Source organism: Cryptomeria japonica, chromosome 9, assembly GCF_030272615.1.
Source record: "Cryptomeria japonica chromosome 9, Sugi_1.0, whole genome shotgun sequence".
Classification (NCBI taxonomy): Eukaryota; Viridiplantae; Streptophyta; class Pinopsida; order Cupressales; family Cupressaceae; genus Cryptomeria; species Cryptomeria japonica.
Genome location: NC_081413.1, coordinates 433259340 through 433286476, shown reverse-complemented (window position 1 = coordinate 433286476; position 27137 = coordinate 433259340). Strand labels below are relative to the sequence as shown.

The window sequence follows — 27137 nt, the reverse complement described above, 5'->3', positions numbered from 1 at the left end:
ACTATTCGCTAGAGTGGAGGAAGAGATACCCAGTGAGAGCCCTAAGAGGATGAGTCAAACTTCTCATTTGGGAAAGAAAATTCTACCCTCACTATCATTGCATCCAATGAGGTTGGAAAGTCTTTACCTATTCTGGGAAGATTAAAAACTTCACAAATGGCAGTCTTTGATGCATCCACCCTTAACCCTTTAATAATTTCTTCATTATTCCTGAATGTGGTTGTAAATTCTTCTATCAATTCATCATTAAATTTTGTCAATTTAGACAATAATGCACCCACCTTGCTCTCTGTAAGAATGGCATAGTGTCTACATAAGTAAGCAACAAAGTGTGGTCTATAGTCTCCCTTCTAATGGGATCACCACCCATTTTACTTCTTTTATTTCTAACCTTGTCCTTTTTCACTACAAATTGAGCTATAATTTCCTTTCTTTCAACTCAAAAATGTTTAATTTTACCCAAATGCGGCTCAAATATAACTCAAATCTACTTACTTTTACTCAAACATTCACTGTAATAAGTTTCCTTAAAAATTCTTCCATTTTTAGTATGTAGGTGAGCTATGTTTGACCAACTGTGGCACCAAGACTGGTGTTTGATTTTAGCAAAGGTTTAAACTTGTCAAAATTTACTAGGCTTTACCAAATAGATAAATTTTGACAAACGCCACCAATATAAATAGTTACATCAAATACCCACATCTGGATAATAATGACAACAATACCTTTTCAAAAACAAATATAATGATGACTACATCACCCGCAAACTATAGTATTTTGTCTTCAAACTGAAACAAGGGAGGTAGGGTACACATGTGAATTGAAAATTATTAATATTACTAACTATGTCATAAATGAGATTTGATGCGGATCATTCATGTTGTTATCATATGCAATGATTTGAAGTACAACTGAGGAGTTGGTATAAGATGATGTGAAAGATATGAGATGTGATTTATGTGACACAAAAGGATTTGATGATGATAAAAGTGCAATGTTGTGGTAACTCCACATGAATATTTGAAAAGTGGTGGCAAAATTAATGTGCATGCAAATGAAAAGTGTGTTTATTGTGATGAGAATGAATGGCTACATGCCAAGGCTTTCCTATTGTTGTTGTGTGTAAATTTGATAATAGCATGCTCAACATAAAAAAATGGAAGTTCTAATTAATACATTGAGTCATGTCCTAGTTGAGAAATATTGCATCAGGTCCCACTAGTACATTTGGGGCTCAATTCCGATGGTAGTTTGTCAGAATTCAGACTATAATTCGTCGGACTACCAATAAGCAACGCTGCCAAAAATTTGTAGTTGGACATTTTTACGATGCTCAAGAATGTCGTAATTCCAATGCCATCAAAGAATATTTTGATATCAACCATGACTGCGCTTAGCCATTGGTAAAACTCTATATGTCATCAGAATTCTGACGACATCCATGTAATGTTTCGACGGTGAACATGACCACCCATCTGGCGAGAATGTCATCAAATATAGAACATCCTCGTCGGATGTTTCATGGGGGTCCATTGGAATTCTGACAATGTCCAATGGAAACTAGGGCATTTGCACCGATGAGGATGTTGTATGTGCGATGGTTCAGGCGTCAGTATAAATTGGGTGGGCGTTGGAATTTTGATGGAACCGTTACTGCTTATCCGACAAGGATGTTGTAAGACATACAACATCCTCATTGGATGCGTGGTGGATGAAAATATTTAAACTGATTGACCAATACAATAATACTAAAGATTCATTATTCTATATCAGCCAACCAAATGACAATAAATACAATTTGACAATCTAATCTTTCCACTCAAAGACCAGCCTCAGAAAACCATGTATGATTGAAGAATTGTGTCCCACATTAAGTTCTTCAATCCCATCAATAGCCACCCATAGGTGGCATACCATAAGCTGGCATGGGAGCCATTCCCATTCCACCCATACTTGGCTGAAAGAAACCTCCCATGCCCACTCCCATGCTAGGTATTGGAGGTGTTGGCAAAGAAAGGGGAATAAGTTGAGCATACATATTCTGTAAGCAAAATAGGTACATATTTATTAGAATTTTTAAAAACTGTCAGTAGAGTAGAACAAGTGCTCCTTGAGGCTCAATTAAGAAAAATGTATACCTATTGAGCAACAAGATACTTCTCTTATTTCCCCTTATATTTATCTTCTTGGACAACCTCTAACTTGTCCTTAACAAGCTCATCAACTTTTGTCGTTTATTCTCGAATGAACTTTGAAAAAGAATTTTTTTGAATATTAGCTATTTAATTCTGCAGAAGATTTAAAATGTTTATTAAAGATAAACTTACAATATTCATAGAATCATTAGATTATATCAAGAACCTGAAGTAGGTATGGAAACACAAAGTCAATCATATTATTCATCCAGGCAAGTTCCAAAGCTACATCTAGTTTGATCAAGTCATAGAATATGAACAAGCATGAAGCAAAGCATTCTCTCTTGCCCTATAGTTCCAAATGCAAAAGTAAGCCCTATTTCAATGCCCCAATCCAAAATGAAAATTCAAAATATACTTTAGCCTATGAGAGAGAACAACAAACTATATGTTTTACCAATTATATACCTATTCCACAAAATACACCAGCAATTCCTTTGCAAGTTCACAATCATTTGATTGAGAACTAGTTTCCATTGCATCCTTGTAAAGATTATCCTTTTTAGATAGTGCAACATGTTAGCACATAATTTTTCAAATTAATTATGCTCTTAAAAATTCTATTTTTGTATAATTTTCTTTTATATATTGAGCACTTTTTCCATTAGAATAGTTACTGTTGGGTTTTATGTGTAGGTGCAATTTTGTAGTGACAATCTCCATCCATTTGTGACTTCTCTCCAAAGATTCAACCATCAGGTGGGCATATTGAGGGTGGCATTAAGACAAGATGAAGCACTCTGGGTTTCCTTTTGAGGTGAGGAGGCCTGGGAAACAGGTTCTTGGGATTGATCAAAGTGCACAAGTAATTATCAGAAAGGGTAAAGCTCCCATGCAAAACATAGCTTTTGTTCAGATTGTATTAAATCCATTATCAATTTTTGTATCTTAAAGGAGTTGAAAATGATTGAAATTTCACATTATTGGTATGAGTTATACCGATGAGGGCACTTAAACTAACAAAGACCAATTTTGCATCAGAATACCATATATTGATGAGAGAGCATAGCAAGACAGAGTTGTACTCATCGGTAGAAGTTATACCGATCAAGGAGAAAAGTTGAGGAGAATTGATGCATCGGCAAAAACTATACCGATATGACCCATCGACATAGTAAACACTAGTGGCAACAGTGAAGAATTATCTTGCCAATAGTTGATGTGTCTATCGGTAAGACTTATACTGATAAGAGTGGTGAAAAGAAGAGTCCATCGGTATAACCAAAGCGATCGGTATGTGTTACTTTGAGCCACCCTGATGCCCGAAGAAATCATCGTTGAAAAAAATACCAATGGAATATACTCTATTGGGAAGACTTTGCTTATCAGTATGTTTCATTTCGGATTACCCCGATACCTGATGAAGGAGCAGAATAATTAAGCAGAGCGAAGACACTATCAGGAAGACTCATGGCAATGAAGCTAGTTGCAATAGGAAGAGCTATGTCGATGGTGAAGCCCATCGAGGAAACAATGCCTATCACGATAACGCTAAATGAGCTAACCCGATGCCCGATGAGAATATTGGTTTGAGATATATTGATGAGGAGGAAAATGATTCATCGACTTAGGGTATCCTGATAAGAGAAAGTAAGATGTCAAATGAGATAAAGGGTCGTTCAAAGAGCTCCAAAAGAGAATATTCATTAGGGAGACATATGTCGATGAGCCATTGTCATATCAAAATTCAAAATAGAAATTTTTAAAAATCCTTTATTTAATACTTGCAGTAGATACATCTATGGTTCGCATGAGGCAAATTTTATGAGAAGTTCATTAATGCGAAAGAATACAACAGAGCTAGAAATTGCCTTGTCTAAATACTGCATTGGTGAAAGAAGAATACACAGATAGAACACATTGCATCTTTGAAAAATAGAGCAGAGGATTGTAATTAAAGAAATAGAAGCTTTGAGTTGAACAAGAAAGAAGAGGGCGGCCAAGAGCCCTAAGTCTAAGGCAAAGAAAGAAAAAACTAAAGAGGTGCCTCCAGTCATGAGGTTAAACCAAGACATGATAGACCAAATGTAGGCACTCAGCCCTAAATCCAGCAGGTTGAAGTAGCACCTACCACGGAGAGACCAATTAGAAGACAAGTACAGAGAGGTTGGAGATGTCTGGACCAAGGTAAGGGGACATGAACTATTTATGTTCCACTATTTGAGGAGGAACAAGGAGATGCCGCTCTGCAATCCTTGGATGACAAATTTAGGTAAGCTAATATTCCCTAATGTTTTTTGTAAATATAAGATTGCTAGAGGTTTTGGTGAGGAATTATAATTTGGTGAAGAGGTGCATTCAACTCCCAAATGGGGAAGCATTTATTAGATTTTTTGCGGGTACCATAAATGAGCTTTTCAATTTAGACCCCAGCCCTGATAAGCCCTTGTCCTTTGGGGAGTTGGAGGAAGAATACCTCAGAATGGACATTACATATACTAGCTAGAAAATTACTATTCACAAGAGGTACGTAGGAAAATTAACAGAGGAAGACAGGCAACCATTCAACATTGATTTGTTCAGACACTACTTGTAGTACACATATATGTCGTGTGGGAAAGTAGGAGGGGTGGAGGTGCCTGATCTGGCAAGCACTGGGCCGCTAGTGTTAGCCTCTGATATAAAAATGTATGAACCTAGGCCTTTTGACTATGCAACATATCTAGTGGAGAGGTTGCATGAAGGTTTTTTAAACCTTAGGGATGATACTCATCCCAATTTCAAATTTTATTCACTATTGATGCATCTAGTGTTATTTTATGGATATGTAAAGGGTTTTTGGCCTGAGGGCCTAAAATTAAATACCAAGAACAAGGAAGGTGAGGAGCAACCCGTCCAATTGTGGACATCTCTTTGGGATTCTTGATATATGAGGTCTAACTATATTAATTTTGAAGAGATTATTGTGATGCCATTGTATCGAATGTATGGGATTTCATGTGAAGGGTCTATCTCTGACAAGGTCAAGAGGTTCCTAAGACCCAGGGATTATGATGAAAGACACATTGTTGATCATAACTGGGGGGACTAGTTTGTGAATACAAATTTTACATGTTTTAGAGTATATGGATTTGAGGGGAACCCCTACATGTTGCCAAAACTAGTACCAGACAAAATAGCTTATCTAGATATTGTGAGGCAATTGAGTGTGTCCATTACTAAACATTTTGTAGATATGCGCAAGCAAGCCTTCCTACTTGGGACACTGAGTTTTGGTGTTTCACCATAGTGTCAACCAAAGCTTATGAAATAATTGGTAAGAAGCTGATAGAAGAATACAATTTGTTTGAGCATTATGCCAGAAAAAACTATGATCATGAAGGATACATTCACTCTTGCAAGAAGAGGTAGAACCTGGGAGGTTATCTGCATATTAGTATTGAGGCTGAAGATATCTTCAGGAACATGGAGGATGTAGAGTCCCAAGAGGTAATTGATCAATTGAATAATGAACTGGCAGAAAAGAGACAGAGACTCTAGGAAATTGAAACCGAGGAGGAGGCAGAAAGTGAATCTGATGAGAATGCAATTGTCTCTAGATGCCAAGTGCCAGAGAAGGAAGAAGAGCCAAAAATGCAGGGCCAAATAGAGACAACATTAGAAGTTCATGCTGACTCTCAGTTAGAGGAGTTTTCTATTTTTGTTGCTGATGATGTTTTTATTCATTACAAATAATTTAACTCATTCTTGTACAATTTTAAAGGGAAGAAATTGAGGGACTTTATTCCCAACATAACACCTTATAATGAGGCTGAGTTGTTAAAGAAATTAAAAGAGGGAATTGATTCAGAGATAACCACAATGACCCCTCAAAAGGGGAGGCAACTACTTACAGAAGCTGGGGTGATTTTGTTTCTCGGATGGGACCTCAGTGCTTCTTTTATCTTTGGCAGTTTATTGCATTCAAAAAACAAGGAATTCAAATTGGATATACAAGGTGTAAATGATGTATTTATTGTTTCAAGATTTTATCAGGATGAGGAAGCTTTGTTGTTATGGGCTTTGTACCCTCCCAACAAGAGACCAAAGATCATTGATGTTGACAAGGCCTTTGGCCATATGATGAAACTAAAAGTTGGTGAAATTGATCCAATTGTTTCTATTGATATCGAAGTGGATATTTCAAAATTCAATAAAGCACATATGGTCAGAGTAGTGAGGGAGAGGAACCAGTACAAGGAATTGTATGGAGAAACGCTAAGGAGAAGTGGGACAAAGGTGCCAATGGTTCTTACTCTGGATAGCTCTCAATGGAAGAAAAAATGCGAGGAGTTGCAACAAGAAAATGAAAGGATATTAAAACAAATGCAAAGTGTGAGGGCAAATACTGCTGCTGTATTACTAACAAAAAGATTTGAGGTTTTACAAGGCTTTCTGAAAGAATTCTTGACATTATTTCAAAAGAACATGGACAATGCAGTTTCACACAACAAAATTTCAAACAGATTGGGAACAAGGTTGCATGATAAAATAATGGCCAAAGCGGAAACATAAGAAATTGCAAAAATAAAGAGGTTGATGGCTAAACACAATAAATTTGATGAACAATTACAATTTGAATATGATGAATGTAAACACATTGTTCAACATGGTTTCCCAGAGTTAATTGATCAGAAGGGTGAGATAAAGGATAAATATGTATGGATCTCATAATGTCGTAGTCTTCTCAATGCCGCCCTTGATATTGCCCAAATTGATGGAATTGAATTGAAGGGACTATGAAACAGATGGAAAACTTTGTCATGTTGGAAGTCATTGTCAAGGATATCATCCACAATGCAAACACATATACATCAGAGAAGTACTTGGAGCATATCCAGAAGTGTGGAAAGATGCTGGGAGACTAGACTTGATGTCTAAGTTGGAGCCCAGAGTCATGTTTTTCTATGTTTTTATAATATGTTCATATTGTAAAGACAATTTTTAGGAAGTTAGTTTTTAGTTAGTTTTAGTTAGTTTTTGTTTTAATGAAAGGGTATGCCCTTTCACTTTCAAACTGAAACCTCATCTATAAATGGAGGATCTTTTAGCACAAGTGGGGGAGATACCTCAAGTTTTATGATCTTATCAAGATAATTTTATACAACACTTGTGCAGTTTTTTTTCTGAAAATATCAAAGTTGATGGATGATACATATTGAAATCAACTAGTTTGATTATCTATTTTCAATATAAATTTCAAGTGTTCTTCATTCTGAATGGTATATGCTTTTCAATTGATTGATTAGTTCCATGTGATAAATCTATTTTATTAGATTGCGTCAATGTGCTATCTTATGCTATTGTGATTGAGACTAATTTCCAGTTTGAGCATCAATTTGAAAGGTTGGTTGGCAAGTTTCAAATTGTCTTATTGGTCTTTTAGAGCAAAGTTAAAATTTAATAAGACTAACTGCATTTTATATTTCAATTACAATCCATAGAGATGCTTTTTATGTCATGGTCTTGTTTTGAAAACAAGTTATTAAAGTTGTCTCCATGGTTATACGCAGGATCTTTCAATTTGAAATAGTATGAAATCAGTAAGAGATGAAGGCACTGGTCTATTGTTGATATGATATAATTAAATCAGGTATTTTCAGAAGCAATCTTCATCAAGGAATCATACTTTTAATTTATACAAGCACAACTTCATAAACATTTATAAGTAAGCATTTCATAATTTTCAGCAAGCAATAAATATAACTGGATAGAATTCAAGAATCATTTGCCTCCTCGAAGGGTCACTGGTTTTTTGAAAATTCACTATAGAAAAGCCTTTAACCGACAGATTGAGGTTTCAGGTATAGGTTCACCTGCCTTGGTTTAGCGAAGCTTGAAGTGCAGGGGAATTTCTGGCTATCATTCCCGTTTGTTGGCCAGAATTGATTTGAAACCACCAAGAGAAGTGGCAAAACTCTTTGGTTTCTAATCTATGGTTTTGGGAACCAACACAACAGACTACCTCCATCTTCCCACTTTCTTGTAAATGAAAGCAACAATACGACAAAATTCAAGAAGTTCAGGTTTCTCAACCTAATTGAAATTGAAGATCATTAGAAAACTATTCAAATGATAAATTGCATCCCACTTTAACTTAAATGAAAGAACCAATAGAGAAGTTCCTCTCACCCTCTGAGCAAGCCCTATCTAATCAAAGTTATCATGCATATCTATAGATTCTGGAAGCTTATCATAATCTTCCTCTTCTACATAAATTTCATTCAAAGACTCATTAACAGTAGCTACATTGTTTCTCTGTACTACAACCATGTACGACTTCACAAGATTGAGATATCTAGCATGGATAACAAATACAACAGAACAAAAGATACTCATGAAATTTTTCCAAACTAAATAGCTTCTAAAGAGAACATCTAGAAAAACTTAATACCCAAGTGAAAGACATCTCGGTAATCCTAAAAACACTAATATAATAAAAGAGTTGAGAGCCATACCTTACGCATGATGTCAACCACTCATGTGTGGTCTACCCTAAGGGCAAGGACATTCAAGAGGTCATTAATAAGATCTGGGTGTTCTTGCAAATAAAAGTGGACAACTTTGTAGTACAATTCAACATTGGCCACTTTAACTACAACATCTTTTAATTGCATATGATCCCATGCCTCTAGAGAATGGTTCATGATAGTAATGACAACATTATCATATTCATCATCTTGAATATATAAATATGTAAGTTCCTTCCAATGTTTCTTCTCATCACAAAGACGGATAACCCTGGGTATATTGAGCCATGTCAAAAATAATTTGATATGTTCCATAAGCTTGTCTAGGTGATATCTGGCATATAGGATGCCCAACTCTATAAATATGCCCATATGTGCAGGCTCCAACCCCAAACCACTTTCCATCAAAGATATGAGTTCATCAAAGCGACCCCTATTTTGATATTAATCACCGACCTCTTCCAAGTCATCCACCTGGAACAAAAAATAAGTGCCAGAACACAAAAAAAATCAATTTCTCACCTTCACAGTTACACATTACACTACAGATGAACCTTCCCAGATTATCATGAAAATAAAGAGGTGCCTTTGACTAAAATCATCAATATCCTAAATGTTTAGTCTTAATCTCACAATACTTATTTATAGAAAATAAAAAAACGAACACACATCAAAAACAACTTTTGTTGAAAAAAATAAAAAATAAAAAAATCTTAGCATATGCTTAGATAAGCTCACTATCAACCTTTGGATCTTTAATCTTTTTCCTTACCATCAGAGAATACTTAACTAGTTCATGATACACATTAGCTAGCTCTTCAGCCCTTATCACATCAAAAATAGATTTTGTTGAAAAAAACCAAAAAAACAAAACTTAAAAAACAAACCACTTACTTGTGGTGTTGTTCGTTTTGGCTCTATTGGACCCTGCAATTAAGATTCAATATACATTATTCAATAAGATTAACTATGCAACATAATAAAATATTGAAAAGTGTGTTATCTTATTGAGCTTATCTTGGTTTTAAGAATAGTTTAATATTCTCTACTTAACATGGCCAACCAGGTGAAGGTGGAAGCTCATTTGGCCCCTCCCCCCCTAACATCACTCTAAATTCCCCATTAACTTCTAACATTCATTCATTGTTTCATCCATTAATAAAATATAACATTCATTCATTATCACATAATGTTAAATAACACATAACATTCATTAACACTCATTAACATGCAACATTCATCAATACTAATTAACACATATCATTCATGAACATTCATTAGCACATAATTACATTCATTAACACATTAAAAATAGTCATTGTCAAATAATGTAGATTAAAATCATTTTTTTTTGAAGCTATATAAAGACTAAGTGGAGCATCATTTTCTTCATCATTTCCCCCCTCTTCAGTTGTTCTGCCCTCTGCTCGTGATCTCGATGTATGTCGAGTCCTCTTCTAAGGACGAGGACACCGATGCAAACGGGGGTCCTATGCAATAACAAAGAAATGGGTTAAATTCAAATCATTTTTTATTTTTGTTACAAGTATTTCATTAATTTAAAGAACATAACAGTGGCACTCTTTACCTGATGGGGCCACATCATCTTTGAAATCATTTTTTCTAGCCTCAACCTCAACATGATGAACACCCTTTAGATCCTCTGGAGTTGAAATACGAAATGTTACATTAATCAATACACCAATTACAATTAAATTTGTTTAAAGGAATAACAATGGTCCTCTTTACTTGACTGGGGGACATCACTTTCGTCGAGTATTCCTACATTTCCCTCACTCAAGGAAGACACATCTGACAAATACCTATTTGGTGGTACCCGCAATCCATCAAACGAGAGAGTTAGTTGGTAATGAGAGAGATATTTTGCAAATGAGGGTAATGTTGATGAAGAAGTCAATCTTGAAGTTGATGTTGAGATTAAAAATTGAATAAGTCCAATTGGGGCCTCAAGTGTTGATAATTGTATTAGATTTGCTGCTAATATCGAGGTTTGAAGAACTAAGGAAGTTTGTTTTCCTAGTAATTTTTAAAAAATAAACTATTTCTATAGGGTGTATTGACTTATACTATTGATCCACGAGACTGTGCAGGGGCCTCATCAAAGGGGTAAAGGTTCCTGCATATGTAATTAAATTATCTTATGCTAGCTAAAAATTACATGCTATGTATACTAAAAATTACATATTACACAACATGAACAATATGCAATCATCATAATCATTTTATATTTTTTTATTCCTTACCTTTAATTTATGTAGATTGTGCAGGATCCTCAACTAAAGGGTTGACGATGTCTATATGTAGTGCCCCTACCCTAGTCAGCTTTGTAAAACCGGTTTGACTTTGGTCGACTTTTTTATGTGGCATTCTTGAATGGTTGATTTACTAGTGATGTAATGTTGTAGTAAGATATTATGATTATTGTGTGCACCTGTTAATGTGCTTTCGCATCGATTCTTATGTAATTTTAATTGTTTCCATGATTCTTGTTATTGAGCTTGAGCTAACACCTTCATTAAATATATATATGTATGCTTGTGTGACTCTTGGTTGCAGGAGATTGCAGGTACAGTACTACTATGGTGCGAGGTTCGTCTTCACCTAGATTTGCAGGGTTGAGTATACCTCTTTCGCCCTTAGAATTTGGGTTAGGTGGTCGTAAAACCCTTATTTTACCCTAGTCATGCTCAAGTGAGCGTCACTTGTGGTCCCTTAGTTTCCCTTTTCGTTTGGGTTTCCGGATCGTGTATTTGGCTGGCTTTCTTGGGTTGCGTGCCTTACGTGTGGTAAAAAAATTTGAGTATTTTATCCTAAGTATTTAATTTGATTTAATGTGTTCATTTACGCATTAGTAATTGAGGAATTAAAACAAATAGGTTTCTTTTATGTGATTAATCATTAATTAAAAAGATAGCTCTATTTATGTTTTTAGCAAGTTTAATTTAAGGGTTAATTTAAAATCGTGAATTTATTTAGTTTATGCATTTTGAAAAGGGAAGATTTAAAGTTATTCGAAATAGAAATAATTTAATCCCTTTTTGCTTTTTGGAATAGAAAGGTTAATTTTAATTATTTAAGAAAATCAATTTTTATTAGAAAAGCAAGTTTAATTTATATATATATTTGATATAGTGTGAAAGATTGATTTTGGGAATTTAATTTAATTATAAATATTTTACCCTCATTAATATTGTGAAATATAAATGTTAGCTTTGTTAATATTGAGAAAATTAAAATTAAATGAGAGAGAAGCATTTTAATTTTAATTAGAAAAGCAAGTTAGATTATTTGAATAGTTGAAAAGAATGATTTTTTATTTTTTTTATTTAAAAAGTGTTTAAATTCGAAAATAGGAGATTAGGTCAAATTTTATTCCATTTAACCTAGGTTGGAAAATATTTTTGGGGTTGTTGATTTTTTTTGGGGGAAAATATTTTTGGATGGAGAAAATTGGGGATTTTGGAGAAAATGAAGGTTTTCTTGAGTTGCAGGTTGGGCTCTCCATCGGATCTTGCGAGGAATGCGAAGAGAGGTAGGATTCTTATTTTGTTTCCTTTGTTGAAAGGAAAAAAAAAGAAAAAAAGAAAATGAAAATAAAATTTCTGGTTGTTTTCCTTTGAAGAAATTTCTTGATTGAAATGGGGTTTGGGTTTTAAATCTATGCATTTTAGTTTAAAGTTTGGGAATTGGGTGGATTCATTGTTTGAGAAATGATCTCCATTATGCTCAAGATTTGCTTGTTTGGTTTGGTGATTCAACAAAGTATGTGTTTTGGAAAACCAATATTATTCTGGAAAAATCTTCAAAATGGTGTTATTAGACATTTTGGAAAATTTTATAGAGACTGTGAACAAAAGAAATTTGGGGGTTTTAGTTTATTTTTGTTTTTATTTGATGGGGGTTGTTGATTTTATTTTAAAATCAAACTTGTTTTAATTGAAAACCGAAATTATTTGGGGGGGTTAGGGTTTGGTAGGCAGGGACCTACACCCGCGGCAGCCGTAGGGGACTCTGCGCCCATTGTGGTGGCCGCAGGTGACCCCGCACTCACTATGTGGACCTCGAGGGACTTGTGTCCACCACAGCGGCCGCAATCCCACGACTGCCCTCCCCTCTCTTTTTTTTTACTATTTTCTTTTAGTTTTTTAAATATATATATATATATATATATATATATATATATGGTTTTTAATTAGAAATTAAATATTATTAATATATATGTTATTAATGAAGATTAATATTTACTTGTGTAATATTTTTTTTTTTGATCGATAAAAGGCCGAGGCCAAAGAATTTTATTAATTTAAAAATAGATAGATTTACATTTACACCTGCATTTGGTGTGGGCACCAGTAGGAAAGAATGGAGGGAAGAAAACCTCCGGTCTAGCCGAGATCCCTCAAGGATCAGAAAAAAATTAAGAATGCGATAAAAAATGGAGATACAAGATCAGAAAGGGAACTTGTCCAAAATAATGAAGATTATATGTAGAAATCCTCTGTGTAAAGTTGAGCAGTAGATTGCCCATCTCTTAGGGTGATGCTGCCATTTGTGGGCGATAGTTCTTGCTATTCCTGAAACACAGGGTTAAGCTTTCTCTTCTCCTTATGCTGCACAAAATCTTGAGAAAATCTCTCATCAGAATGTTAGGAAAAGGAAAACCGAATAGGTCAACTTATACAATATATCATACCTGCCTGGATGGTCACCCTGTTAGGATACACAACTCAAAATATTAGTCTCAAAAAATCTCCAGAAACATAATACGAGAGTGGTTACCCATCGAAGAGCATAAAATTAATAAATATTAACGAGGAAAATTCCATAAATATTCCTGCAAAGAGATCGTAGGGAGCTACCATCTTAAAGAATATGGTTCGAGAGCCTTCTAGGCCCTAATTGAGTGTCATTGGAAAGCTTTAAGTGAGATAAAATTTTATCAGGTTGACCCTTAATCTAATAATATGATGCTGGAGATTACTGGGAAGAAAGAGGAAAATTGACATATGCATCTGAGACTGATTTAACTTAAAACTAAGAGAACAGGCTGGAAAATAGGAAATTGTATATGAATATGAATATATAGATGTGAGTCTGAACAAAATCCTAATATATAATGTGAATGATGATAAATATATATAGAAATATAAATACAAATATTATGAAGCTAAGTTAAAGCAACCTAGAGACATTGAAGCCTAAAAGATTATTAAGAAGAAAACAAGAGACAAATAATCAAGAATATAGGGGACCGAAAAGGTAAAATAGAGATGAGGATAGCTAGGTAAGTGTTAGTCCTAAAAGAAGGCAATATCTACATAAATAATAATACCTATATATCCATGATCACATATATCTGGGAGCAAGATATACCAGCACGTTTATATACCTATGCTCATTAATGTGAGTTATTGCCTCCTTCTAGTCTTAAAGCTTATCCTAGCAGAGCGGCAAGACTAAAAAAGCTAAATTTAGGAGTTTAAAGGAAAATAAGTGATGCCACCTATTGAGCATCAAATTTGAATGATTATCTGTGGAGTTAAATTATAAAAGCCCCCTATGTTAAAATAAATCATCATTTTCATTAATACCATGGCAGCCCACAAGTCATCAAGTGGGTGTAATAGCAACCTATTAAGATATTGGGGTTCAGATAATATCGATGAGACCCAATGATGTCTCATCGATATAGAAGGGCCATCGAAGAAAGGAAGTACCGGTGAACTTCAGAAAAGAATCATCAAAGATAGTAATTCCATCAACAAAAGATATCGAGGAAAGCAGAGATGGTTTTCATCGACGGGAAAAGGTCTTCGAGGAGATAATACCATCGGTGCAACATAAAAAGGACTCACTGAAAGGAATGATCTCATTGAAAGAATAATGTCGATCAGACAAAAGGAAGCTACATCGATAAAAGATATCAATGAGGAAATAGGTTTTGAGGAAGCTAAAAGGCTTGCCTCTGATACACATGGTTTCACCAATGCGACTTTATCGGTGGAGATGATAAGGGAGGATAAAGAAAGGCTTTGGTGAGACAATAGAACCATTCATCGATAGCGCATGATGAATTTGATGGAAGAAGTGTTTCGGTGGAAAAATAAAGGAGGTCATCGAAGCTCAAGGTTTCTTCGACATAAAAACCTAATGGATATCAGATAGGTATCAGTGAGGAAACAACCATAGTGACCGAATACAGTAATTCCATCGACAAAAGATATCGAGGAAAGTTGAGATGGTATTCATCGATGGGAAAAGGTCTTCGAGGAGATAATACCATCGATGCAACATAACTCACCAAAAGGAATGTTCTCATCGAAAGAATAATGTCGATCAGACAAAAGGAATCTACATCGATAAAGGATATCAATGAGGAAAAAGGTTCTGAGGAAGCTAAAAGGCATGCCACCGATACACATGGTTTCACTGATGTGACTTTATCGGTGGAAGATGATAAGGGAGGATAAAGAAAGGCTTCGGTGAGACAAAAGATCCATTCATCGACAAGGCATGATGATTTTGATGGAAGAAGTGTTTCGGTGGAAAAATAAAGGAGGTCACCAAAGCCCGAGGTTTCTTCAACATAAAAACCCAATGGATATTAGATAGGTATCAATGAGGAAACAGGCATAGTGACTGAAGACAGTAATTCCATCGAAAAAAGATATCGAGGAAAGCAGAGATGGTTTTGATTGATGGGAAAAGGTCTTTGAGGAGATAATACCATCGGTGCAACATAACTCACCGAAAGGAATGTTCTCATCAAAAGAAAAATGTCGATTAGACAAAAGGAAGCTACATCGTTAAAAGATATCGATGAGGAAATAGGTTTCAAGGAAGCTAAAAGGCATGCCTCCGATATGCATGGTTTCACCGATGCAACTTTATTGGTGGAAGATGATAAGGGAGGAAAAAGAAAGGTTTCAGTGAGACAATAGATCCATTCACTGACAGGGCATGATGATTTTGATGGAAGAAGTGTTTTGGTGGAAAAATAAAGGAGGTCACCGAAGCCCGAGGTTTCTTCGACATAAAAACCCAATGGATATCAGATAGGTATTGGTGAGGAAACAACCAAGCATCCTATTAAGATATACGGGTTCAAATAATATCGATGAGACCCAACTATTTCTCATCGATATAAAAGGGCCATCGAAGAAAGGAAGCACCGATGAACTTCAGAAAAGACTCATTAAAGATAGTAATTCCATCGACAAAAGATATCGAGGAAACTGGAGATGGTTTTCATCGACGGGAAAAGGTCTTCGAGGAGATAATACCATCGGTGAAACATAACTCACTGAAAGGAATGTTCTCATCGAAAGAATAATGTCGATCAAACAAAAAGAAGCTACATCGATAAAAGATATTGATGAGGAAATAGGTTTCGAGGAAGCTAAAAGGCATGCCTCTGATACGCATGGTTTCACCGATGCGACTTTATTGGTGGAAGATGGTAAGGGAGGATAAAGAAAGGCTTCAGTGAGACAATAGATCCATTCATCGATAGGGCATGATGATTTCGATGGAAGAAGTGGTTCGGTGGAAAAATAAAGGAGGTCATCGAGGCCTGAGGTTTCTTTGACATAAAAACCCAATGGATATCAGATAGGTATCGGTGAGGAAACAACCATAGTTAGGCTCAATCCGACCATGGATTGAGCCTAACTACCCGAGTTAAAGTCTGGGAGAATAGATATATGGGCATATTTAAACTAAATGTTTGTCTGAGTATCTATACGAAAATACAGGGGGCAGGAAGAGGAATAAATAAGGGGGTTAAAATAGAGTTTGGGCAAGAGAAACATAAGGGGATGAAAGGAGAAACATGCTAACAACCACTTAGGACACAAAAAAAAAAGAGGGGGTTGCCTTAAGGTGGCACTGACATGAGATTGATGCCATCGGCTCCCAAGTTGGCCAGCTCATCCACTCTTTTATTGCCTTCCCTATAAATATGATTGACTGTGAACCTATCAAAATCTCTGCATAAGTCAAGAGCTTTTGATAGCAAAGTATTTAGTCTCCAATTAGGCATACTACCTTTCCTCAGAGCATTGACAATTATAGCTGAATCTCCTTCAATTTCCAAGTTCTTAACTCCTAGTTTCCTACATAAATACAGACCCTCCACCAGGGCCATAAGTTCCACCCAATTGTTGGTGTTGATGCCACCCGGAGAGGCAAGGGTTGCTAGTTCCTTGCCTTCTCAATTATGAACAACACAACCTATCCCTGCTTGCCCTGGGTTGCCACGGGATGCCCCATCAAAGTTTAGCTTCACCTAACCTTCGCCTGGGGGCTGCCATCTACATGCATCCCTTGATCGAAGAATTGCAATAGGACCATCTCATACAAAGGGAGGAAAGGATAATCCTTCCTAATGTTTTATCATTTTTTCATCCCAATAAGTGTTAGAGGCATTCTTCAATGTGCCTGATGACAGTTGGTTGTCCATGAGCTCAGTGATAGCTGTCTCTATCCTATTAATGATTCTGGGAACCTCTAGTTTTTCATTCTTAAAGAGATGTCTATTTCTCTCCTTCCATAGTTCCCACATAATGGAAGAAGGAAGAGTTGTCCATAAACCTTGAAAGAGACAGCCATACCTAAGGAGAGGCCATGCCTTGAGCATTCCAAAGATGGTGTGGGGGAAGGATGCAGACCATTCAAGTTTGTTGGTGAACCGGATCCAACATTTGTGAGTAAAGGGGCAGTTAAGGAGGATATGATTGGTATCTTCCTCGTCTGCCTCACAAAGAGGACATCTACTAGGTCCCTCATACCCCATTCTTTTGAATTTGTCCACAGTTAGGAGCTTGTTCTGAATCGCAAGCCAGGAGAAGATACCTACCTTAGGCAGATAGTATTTATCCTAGTAAAGTTTCAAGGGAAGCTCAGTCATAGGTCTTAAAAATGATTTGGAGATGAGAGATTACCCATCCTTGGAGTTGTATTCTCCACTTAGGGAGCCATCCCAGATGAGCTTGTCCTCATTTTGACCTAGGCAATGTTCCTTGATTTAAGAATTGCCATAAGTTTTTGTTTATCCCTTTCTAGGATATCCTCATCTTCCTTCTCGATCCACTGCCAACCAGCCCCATCCTCTGAGGGGGAGATATAGTTGTTTAATAGGGGACCTCTATGAGAATCAAGAAGGATACGAGTAGCACCAAAGTCATGGATATTATCAATAACCTTATATCCACCCCATGAATCCGACCAAAAAAGAGCTTTATCCCTGGACCCCAGGTTCCAAGTAAGTATGTCAGAGATAATCCTCCTACAGTCTAACATAAAATTCCATAGGTAGGACCCTCTCGGAGGGTTGGTTTCTCTGAAGATTTGGATAGGATTCCCTCCATTAAGGTATTTGTGGTGTAGCAAACGAGCCCATTTGAGGTGGGGGGTTCTGAACATCCTCCAGACCAACTTGGCACCCAAGGCTTTGCCCTGATTAGGAAGGTTTTTAATGCCAACTCCTCCTTCTTCTTTAGGTTTGCATATCTTGTCGCAGGATATGAGTGATATTTTACGATTGTCATTAGCACTTTGCCAAAAGAAAGTCCTAAGATGATTGTTGATCTCTGCAAGTTTAGAAGAAGATAAATGTTGACAGGAGAGCTGGTAAATGGGCATAGCTGACAAGACCGATCTAACCAAGGTTTCTCTACCTGTAGATGAGAGCCATTTTCCTTTCCAAGTGTTAATCCTAGACTTGATTTTATCCACCAAGTTGTCCCATAATTTTGAGGGTCTTCTACCCTTGTCAAGGGGAATGCCTAGGTATTTGCAAGGAAGAGTTCCTTCACTAATCTCCAGGACATTGCTGATCACTTTTCCTAAGGAGGGGTTTATGTTGAACAAGAAAACTGCAGACTTGGCCAGATTCACCTCTTGACCCGAGGCTAGCATATAGGAATTAAGGATGCCTTTGAAGGCACTTGCTTCCCTTACACTTCCTTGCCCAAAAAGCATTGTGTTGTCGACAAATTGCTGGTGGGTAAATGGAGGGAGGCCGCTAGTAATGGGGATTCCTTGGATCCCACCTTCCTCTTTGGCCTTAGAGATGGATCTACCTAGGGCTTCAGCCATGATGATGAAGAGGAAGGGGGACATAGGATCTCCTTCCCTAAGCCCTCTTGAGCTGCTAAAAAAACCTTCTGGGGAACCATTAACCAAGACCGAGAATTTGGGGGTGGATATACATTCAAAGATTAGGTTGATCCAGGATTTGGAAAATCCAAAGGCCTTCAAGAATTTGCATAGGAAGCTCCAATAAACTTTGTCGTAAGCTTTGCTTATGTCTAATTTGACTAGCATACTTGGGGCCCTATTGAGCTGGATCAAATGAATGGCCTCTTGGGCTATAATAACCCCATCATAGATTGATCTATCTGCTATGAAGCTGGTTTGTTCTTCACTAATGATAATGGGGAGAAGTTTCTGGAGTTTGGCTGCTAGGGTTTTGGTTAAGAGTTTGTACAGAGTGTTGCAAAGGGCTATTGGTTTGAAGTCATTAAAGCTTTCAGGATTCTTTTATTTGGGGATGAGAGCTAAGAAGGTATTGTTGATTTCTTTGAGAATCTTACCAGAGTTCCTAATACCTTCTAAGGTGTCTGTGATCTCTATCCCCATAAAACCCCAACATTTTTGGAAAAAGCTACTGTGGAAGCCATTCGGGCTCGGGGCCTTGTTGGGATTCATCTTCATAAGGACAAATTTAACCTCCTCCTCAAAGAATTTCTTTGACAGGATTTTTTTGTGGTCATTGTTAATGAGTTTTGGAAGATTCTTGATAATATTGAGTTGGCCTCTGAGGTTGGAGCCTTGAATATTGTTTAAGATTTTATCAAAAAACCTTGTTGCCTGAGAGGCAACATCATCTAGTTCAAACAGGATGGAACCTTGGCAATTCTTAATTTTAGAAATTCGATTGAACCATCACCTTTGCTTAGTACTATTGTGAAAAAATTTAGTATTTCGGTCCCCATCACTCAACCAAGTTTCCCTCGATTTTTGTTTCCAAAAGATCTCTTCATTTGAGAGTGTCTTTTCATACTTAGAGAGTAGAGCCTTTTCTTTGAGGAAGAGATGTTCATCCATCCCCTTCTCGAGAACCTCAATGTTAACATTCTTAAGATCATTTTCTATTAGGAGTTTTTTATCGAAAATATTTCCAAAATTAGTCCTGTTCCATTCTAAGAGATTCCTTTTGATAAGCTTTAACTTGCTTGTGATAATAAACATCTTTGAACCAGAGAAAACAAAGCTTCTCCACCAGTTCTCAATTAAGTTTAAAAAGTTATCATCTTTGAACCACATGCTCTCAAATTTGAAGGGACATTTTTTAGGGGAGTGGCCAGATAATAAGATTAGTTGGAGTGGGAAATGGTCAGATTCTGCTAAAGGGAGGGGTTATACATTTAGGGTAAGGTTAAGCTCTGAGAGCCCCCCATGATTAAAGAACCTATCTAGTTTCTTAGCAATGTTACGAAAACCAAGCCTTCTGTTGTTCCAGGTGAAGGCATTTTCTGCCGTCTGGATTTCCAACAGGGAGTTTCTATTGATCCAATGATTGAAATCTACAGCCATTGGAGGAAGTTTGTTGCTACCTCCTCTTTTATCTGCTACCTTAGTGATAGCATTGAAATCTCCCCCAATGATGCATACATCATTTGGGAAACTTCTGCGGAAAGACTCTAGTTCCACCCACACCCTATCCTTATCCCTATTTTGGATAGGACCGTAAACGTGAATAAATTTGAATCTTAGGTTATTTTTATAACTTACTACTTCTCCTCCCATCCAATTTTGCTTAATCTCTAAAGGTGTAAACAAGATGAATCTAGAGTCCCAAATGATGGCTAAGCCCCCTGAGGCCCTTGTAGCAGGGGAGTGCTTTAGCTGTCTAAGGCCTAGTTTTTTCTGAAAAAGGACTATCTCAAAGGAGTTCATTTTGGTTTCTTGGATTAACATTATATCTGGTTTAGAATTAGAGATGCAACGCTTTAAGATGCGTAGTTTGTTAGGGGCATTCAGACCCCTAACATTCCATGTTATGATTTTCATGGCTCTTTGGAGAGGAACTTCCCCTCCCTTGCATTAAAATGAGTAGATATTTTAGCTTGACCCTTGGCATCTCCATCCTTTGATCTTAGTTCAGCAAGGGATCTCCTACCTCTTTTCTTATTGTGTTTAGCATAGTCAGGAGAGTCTTTGCTTCTATCAGAGCTGAGAATGCCTAGAGTATTTGGGTTATCATTTTCTAAGTTATCTAATGCTATAAATAGTTCATCTGTTTCTAAGTTGACTTTGAAAACATCCACTAGATTTTTGACTAAGAAATCCCTTTGTCTTTCCAACTCCTCATCATCACAAATTTCATCCACCAATTGATCCATGAGGTCATTTAATACTTCTTCCCCTACAAAATTGGCAATGATGTTAACTTCCCTAGCCTTCAGAGGTGGAGAGTGAGCCTTTGCCTCCTCAAAGCCCTCCAATCTTGAGGCTAGAGAGATTGGTTGATCCTGCAAGGATGCCAATCCTGGATCTATGGAAAGCCTATCCATCATTGCTAATTTCTCAGAGGTAATTAGTTCCATTAAAGGGGGAGACCCTAAGGGACTTAGATTCTCTATTGGAATGAGAGAGCTAGATGATGACATATTTGTCAGACCGAGCTACTCTTTCTGAGGGATAACCTCATTGATTTCACCATCTTCTAGATCTCTATCCCTGAGAAGAGGGTCAGCTATAGGTGAATTTATAGTTAGCAGTGGAGGAAGAGGGGGATGAGAGGGATTAATAGGGGAGCTATGAGGGAGTAGGTCTGAGGAGAGATTAGGGTTATTATCAATCTTATAGCCCTCTAGGGTGAAACCCCCTCCTTCCACAAATCTGAATGGTGCATCATTAGACATGAGTAATGATTCAGGGAAAGGTTTCTCAAAGGGGATCTTCCTTGGCATAGAATCTTCAAAAGAACCATTACAAAAGGGTAATTCTAGGGTTAAACAAGATTTATCGCATTTCAGAGTGATGGGTTCTAAATATTTAATGTTAATATTCATTTTAAGAATTAGGAGCTGGTTAAAGAAGCTTAGGGCTGATTTTTTGACTTCTACAAATTTACCTATTTTGTTGCCTATTATTCTTAAAAAGTCATTATTTTGCAATTCTACAGGAAATTTATCAAGTGAAATTGCTCTATTAACCATGCAGGAATTGAATTGAGATGTGAGAAAGAGAGGTTGCCATTCCCAACAATCAAACCATAGACCCTTAAATGTTAATATATCCTCATTTAACAATGAATTTCTCAGACTCTGATTACCACATTCAATAGCTAAGAAATTATCAGGAAGGATGTCAATTTTTACTTGGTTATTGAAGGAAGATGACACCCATTTGGCAATTTATTCAGATGGGATCCCCCAACCTTTCCACCGAGAAAAGATCATTCTGTCGCTGCAATGCATTTGATACCTAGCCTGGGTATGATTATCAATTTCAATGACCAACCCGTTAGGAGAAGCTGGGGAATTTGAAGGTAGATCTGAAATTGGGTGCTCGACTTCCTTAGAATTGTGACAACTAGGGGTTTCCATATCCTCTGATAATTTACCCGAAGATTTTCGTGAAGGAAAAATATGGCAAACAGAGGAACTCTTTGACTGGTTAGTTTTTACAAAACCCTCCTCCCGACAATGACTGGAATTCCATTTGGGGCCGTTTGGTTGCCCTAAAGCCCTGTTATTTTTGTGGCTCACCAAATGCCAATCCCGATCCTAGACCTTGTAAAGAGGGGGGGAGCCCTAACCGCATTAACCAAAGGGTATTTTGTTTTTACAAAGAAGGACTCTTGATTGTGGGTCTGTGATATGACCCTACCAAGATCCTCAGTCCCGGAGTTATTAGCCAGAACAATGAAATGATTTGTAGAGCCTCTGTAATTTCCCTGCGGCGGATAAGAACGCTAAAAAAAGGATGTCGATGCATTGCATCATTTTTTTGCACGCAGAGGCATTTTTGCATATCTTTTACTGTTCCTGAATAATATATACTTACTTGTGTAATATTAAATTATTATTAATATATACTTTATTAATGGAGATTAATATATATATATATATATATATATAAAATAATATTTAATTTAAAATTGTGTACTATTAAATTATTAATTGTTTATATTTAATTATCGAGGGGATTTTAAATATATATAATGATTAATATTTAATTTGGGTATCAGTCTTAATGAGGAAGTATCTTTCTGGGTTAGATAGAATAATATTTTTTATTGGAAATTCTTTTGGAAATAAATTATGTTTATTTATTTGGTGATTTTTAAATAATACATTATTCAAGAATATATTGTTTTTCGATTTGAATGATATAGGTCATCTGGGAACTTTAGAAATGGAATACTAAAATATATAAGTAATTGAAAAATGAAATGTTCATCATTGGATATTCTAAAAACTTAAATGATATGCTATTAGAATTATCAGAAATTTAATAATGCATCGATTGGAAAATTGGTAAGTTAATGATATCTTCATTTAGTAAAATAAATGGTTTGGCTATATTCTTCCTTGGTATTGTGAAATAGACAAATGGTAATATTGTAAGTTTAACTTTTGTATTCATTTTTGTTTAAGTAATGGCAAGGCCTTGATATGTTTGTTTGGACCCTGTCGTTTGTTTGATTTGGGGTACCTGTTATGTCTTCGATCTCTAGTTTGGTTGTTTGCTTGTGATGGTGTTATAACTGGTCTTGTCCTTTATGCGGGTGTCGAGAGTGATTTGTGTTTGACCATAGTTGGTTAGGTCTCTAGTTAGAGTATCGTCAGGGCAATGGACCTTTGTATTTTCTTTTAATATGTTCAATTGGATCCGTTTCTATGTAGGGATCATCTATGTATTTATTGACTGACGTGGTCATTTGTATATTGGTTATGTTCACCTTGGTGGCAGGATTGGAAATGACGTGAACCTTATGTACCCTTAACTTATTTAAATGATCAAAGGGGTCTTGTAGTTGAGCAGACCCAGAGATGTAGCCCTTTAGGGGTGAACTCCAATATCAATTTGGTGTTATGTGATGCTTTTGTCCTTATGTTTCATGTTTAGTGTTAGCATGTATGGATGGCATTTTGATAGGATGTATAAGTGGATTGGATGAGATTTATCATAAATGCATGTATGCAGTCGTCTCTTAAATGCAGTAAATTGGATCACGAAAGAATGAATTCTATTATCGTTAATGAGAATAAGTATGCTTGAAAGGGTCTCACTAGTTATGATAAGATTAAAGTGCATTTTGGAACAAGGTGCATGGCATGTGTTTAATGTAAAATAGAACGTAATGAATGGTTTAAAAGTTATTGGATGAACTTCATTTTGTTATCTACATTTTAACCTTAATAAATGAACTTCATCTTATTAACTATATTTTAATTATAATGGATGAACTCAATTGGTTATTTACATTTTAACCTTAATAAACGAACTTCATCATATTAGCTAAAATGGATGAACTTATTTGGTTATTTACATTTTAACCTTAATAAATGAACTTCATCATATTAGCTATATTTTAACTATAATGGACAAACTCATTTGGTTATTTACATTTTAACCTTAATAAATGAACTTCATCATATTAGCTATTTTGTATCTAAAATGGATGGACTCATCAAGTTAACTATATTTTAACCTTAATGGATGAATTCATATGTTACCTATGTTTTAACTTCTATGGGTAAATTTCCTCATGTTAGACTCATCTTCAACCATAATGGATGAGCGCATCCTATTATTTATTATTTTAATTCACTGAACACATTATATCCATGTTTTAAGTAATAACATGTAATTAAGATAACTTGCTTAATTGGATCAAATGTCGCGAGTTAAGTTAGGTGTTAAGTTACGTAATCATGTTGGGAAACTCCTTAGGTTTGTTTAGTCTTCCACTGTGTTATCAAAGCTTTAGATAACTCAATATATTGTGTTTTGAACTTAAAAAAAAACACTTGCACTCCATTCGTGTATTTTAGCTTTATCCCTTCGGGGTTTCCTGGCGGGGCATTACACTATAGTCAATTACCTATTTATACCAAGGGTGGTAGCATCACACAAAATATATACATGAAATCAACACCAACAATTGAGCATCATAAGTATTACATTTGTAATTTGATAAACAATAAATACATATGTATCATGAGCATCATAAGCATCACATACGTATTATCATATATGTAATTGAGCATCATAGGCATCATATATATATCATCATAAACATGTAATCTATCACATATGTATCATAAATCACCATCCATCACATAGCTAATAGACAGTCCACATTCCATAAATAAACACAAAGTTCAAAAAATTTCAAATTTATCATCATAAACATGTAATCCATCACATATGTATTTTAAATCACCATCCATCATATAGCTAATAAACAGTCCAAAATCCATAATAAACACAAAGTTCAAAAAATGTCATACATTTCATTCATGTCATTGATCTTCTTCTTCATCCAACTCATCATCATGACCATCATGATCATCATTGCCATCATGATCATGATCATGATCATGATCATCATCATCATCATCATCATCATCATCATCATCATCATCATCATCATCATCATCATTGTCATCATCATTAGCACCACCATCACCATCACCATCACCATCACTGTCACCATCACCATCACCATCACCATCACCATCACCATCACCATCACCATCACCATCACCAGCAACAGCAACAACAATAACAACAACAACAACATCATCATCATCATCATCATCATCATCATCATCATCATCATCATCATCATCATCATCATCATCACCATCACCATCACCATCACCAGCAACAGCAACAACAAGAACAACAACATCATCATCATCATCATCATCATCATCATCATCATCATCATTTACATCATCTTCTACTTCTTCGGTATCTTCTTCTTCCATCTCATTATACTTTATCGACCTTCCTCTTGGATCATGTCTAGCAACAAATGACCAACCCGATTTATGTGGAACCTTTGAGTAAAATACCTACTCACATTGGCTTGGAAGAACATAGGGCTCATCCCCAATTGGATCAAATGACCTTGTAGTAACCATTGTAAATCCATTATCATGTTCAATAATATTTCTATCAGGATCATTTTTATTCAGTCGTACCCTATACCATTTGACGACGAAAAAAACCAATTTGAAGGAATTAAAGTCACACTCAAGTATATCATCCAAAATGCCATAGTATCGATTTTCAGACTCTTGAGGATGTATGTCGTTTCTAGATGAAATATTGGTCACCTCAAAGACTGCAATTATCCCAAAATCACAAATTTTCTTCGTGTCATCCAACTTTTTGATGCAAAATTTATGACCATTGCAGCACATAGCCTTGTGGTGTTTCACCTACAATATGTCTAATATGTTAAAATTATTGCATCGTGAGTTGATAAACATATAGGTGATTAATAAAATTATACATACCTATTTATCTCTTAAACCATATGCTAAATCAATTTCCCTTTGCGTAACATTGGAATCTCCATTATGATGAGCTTCTTTAACCAATGAAGCCACACCGTCCCATGTTAATGTGTGACCAGAATGTTGACATCGTTCAATCCACACTATCATCCAATTAAGATTGTTTGCAATATACAAATATAGCACATTCCACTCCTGACCAACTATACAAATAAGTACTAGATGACTTACAACCGATTTATTTAGAAGATTATGAATTAATAAATTACAATAACATCTTATAATTACCTCTCACTTTCCTCACACTACCTTTTGTTGGCATTTCAATAAGGATATTAAGAAGGTTGTTGATGATTATGGATATAACTGATTAAGGATGTTTTACTATCTTAATGTTATTATTTTTTCATTGATGTCAAGAAATTGATTTTCTAATTCAGTATGATGTTGCCATATCTTGAGAAGTATGATTTGATGAGTATAAAGATGTCAGTAAAAGACACAAAAATAATATGATGAATAAGGGGAGGAATAAGTTATTCAATGGGAAACTATTACCGAGTTAGACAATGATGAGATCATGATGTTTAGATTGTTTTGATATCATACATATGTTATTGATTGAAAGGTTAATACTATACTATGTTACCGAGCAAAGAACCTAGTCGGTAAACCCTAAGGTTATCGCTATCGGTTAATGAAGGCAGAATGTCTACCGAGTGAAGTTTAGTATTTACTGAGTAATAACAGAATGCATTAAAAGATTACATGCATTATTTAATGAAGGAAGCTAATGAGCTGGCTATGATTAAATGATTGGTATGCCATGAATGAAGTTTGTTAAAGAATCTATGGCAAAGGAAAATTGACAGGAAGATCTACAGCTCAGATTGAACCACAATACCCTAGCACAAGTTCCAAGAAAT

General features: G+C 35.8%; 1 pseudogene; it reads right to left on the bottom strand.

The window, feature by feature from the left end:
- Nucleotides 1–1888: 1888 nt before the first annotated feature.
- Nucleotides 1889–27137, bottom strand: part of LOC131077836 (clathrin heavy chain 2-like) — a 40242-nt pseudogene continuing 14993 nt past the window's right edge.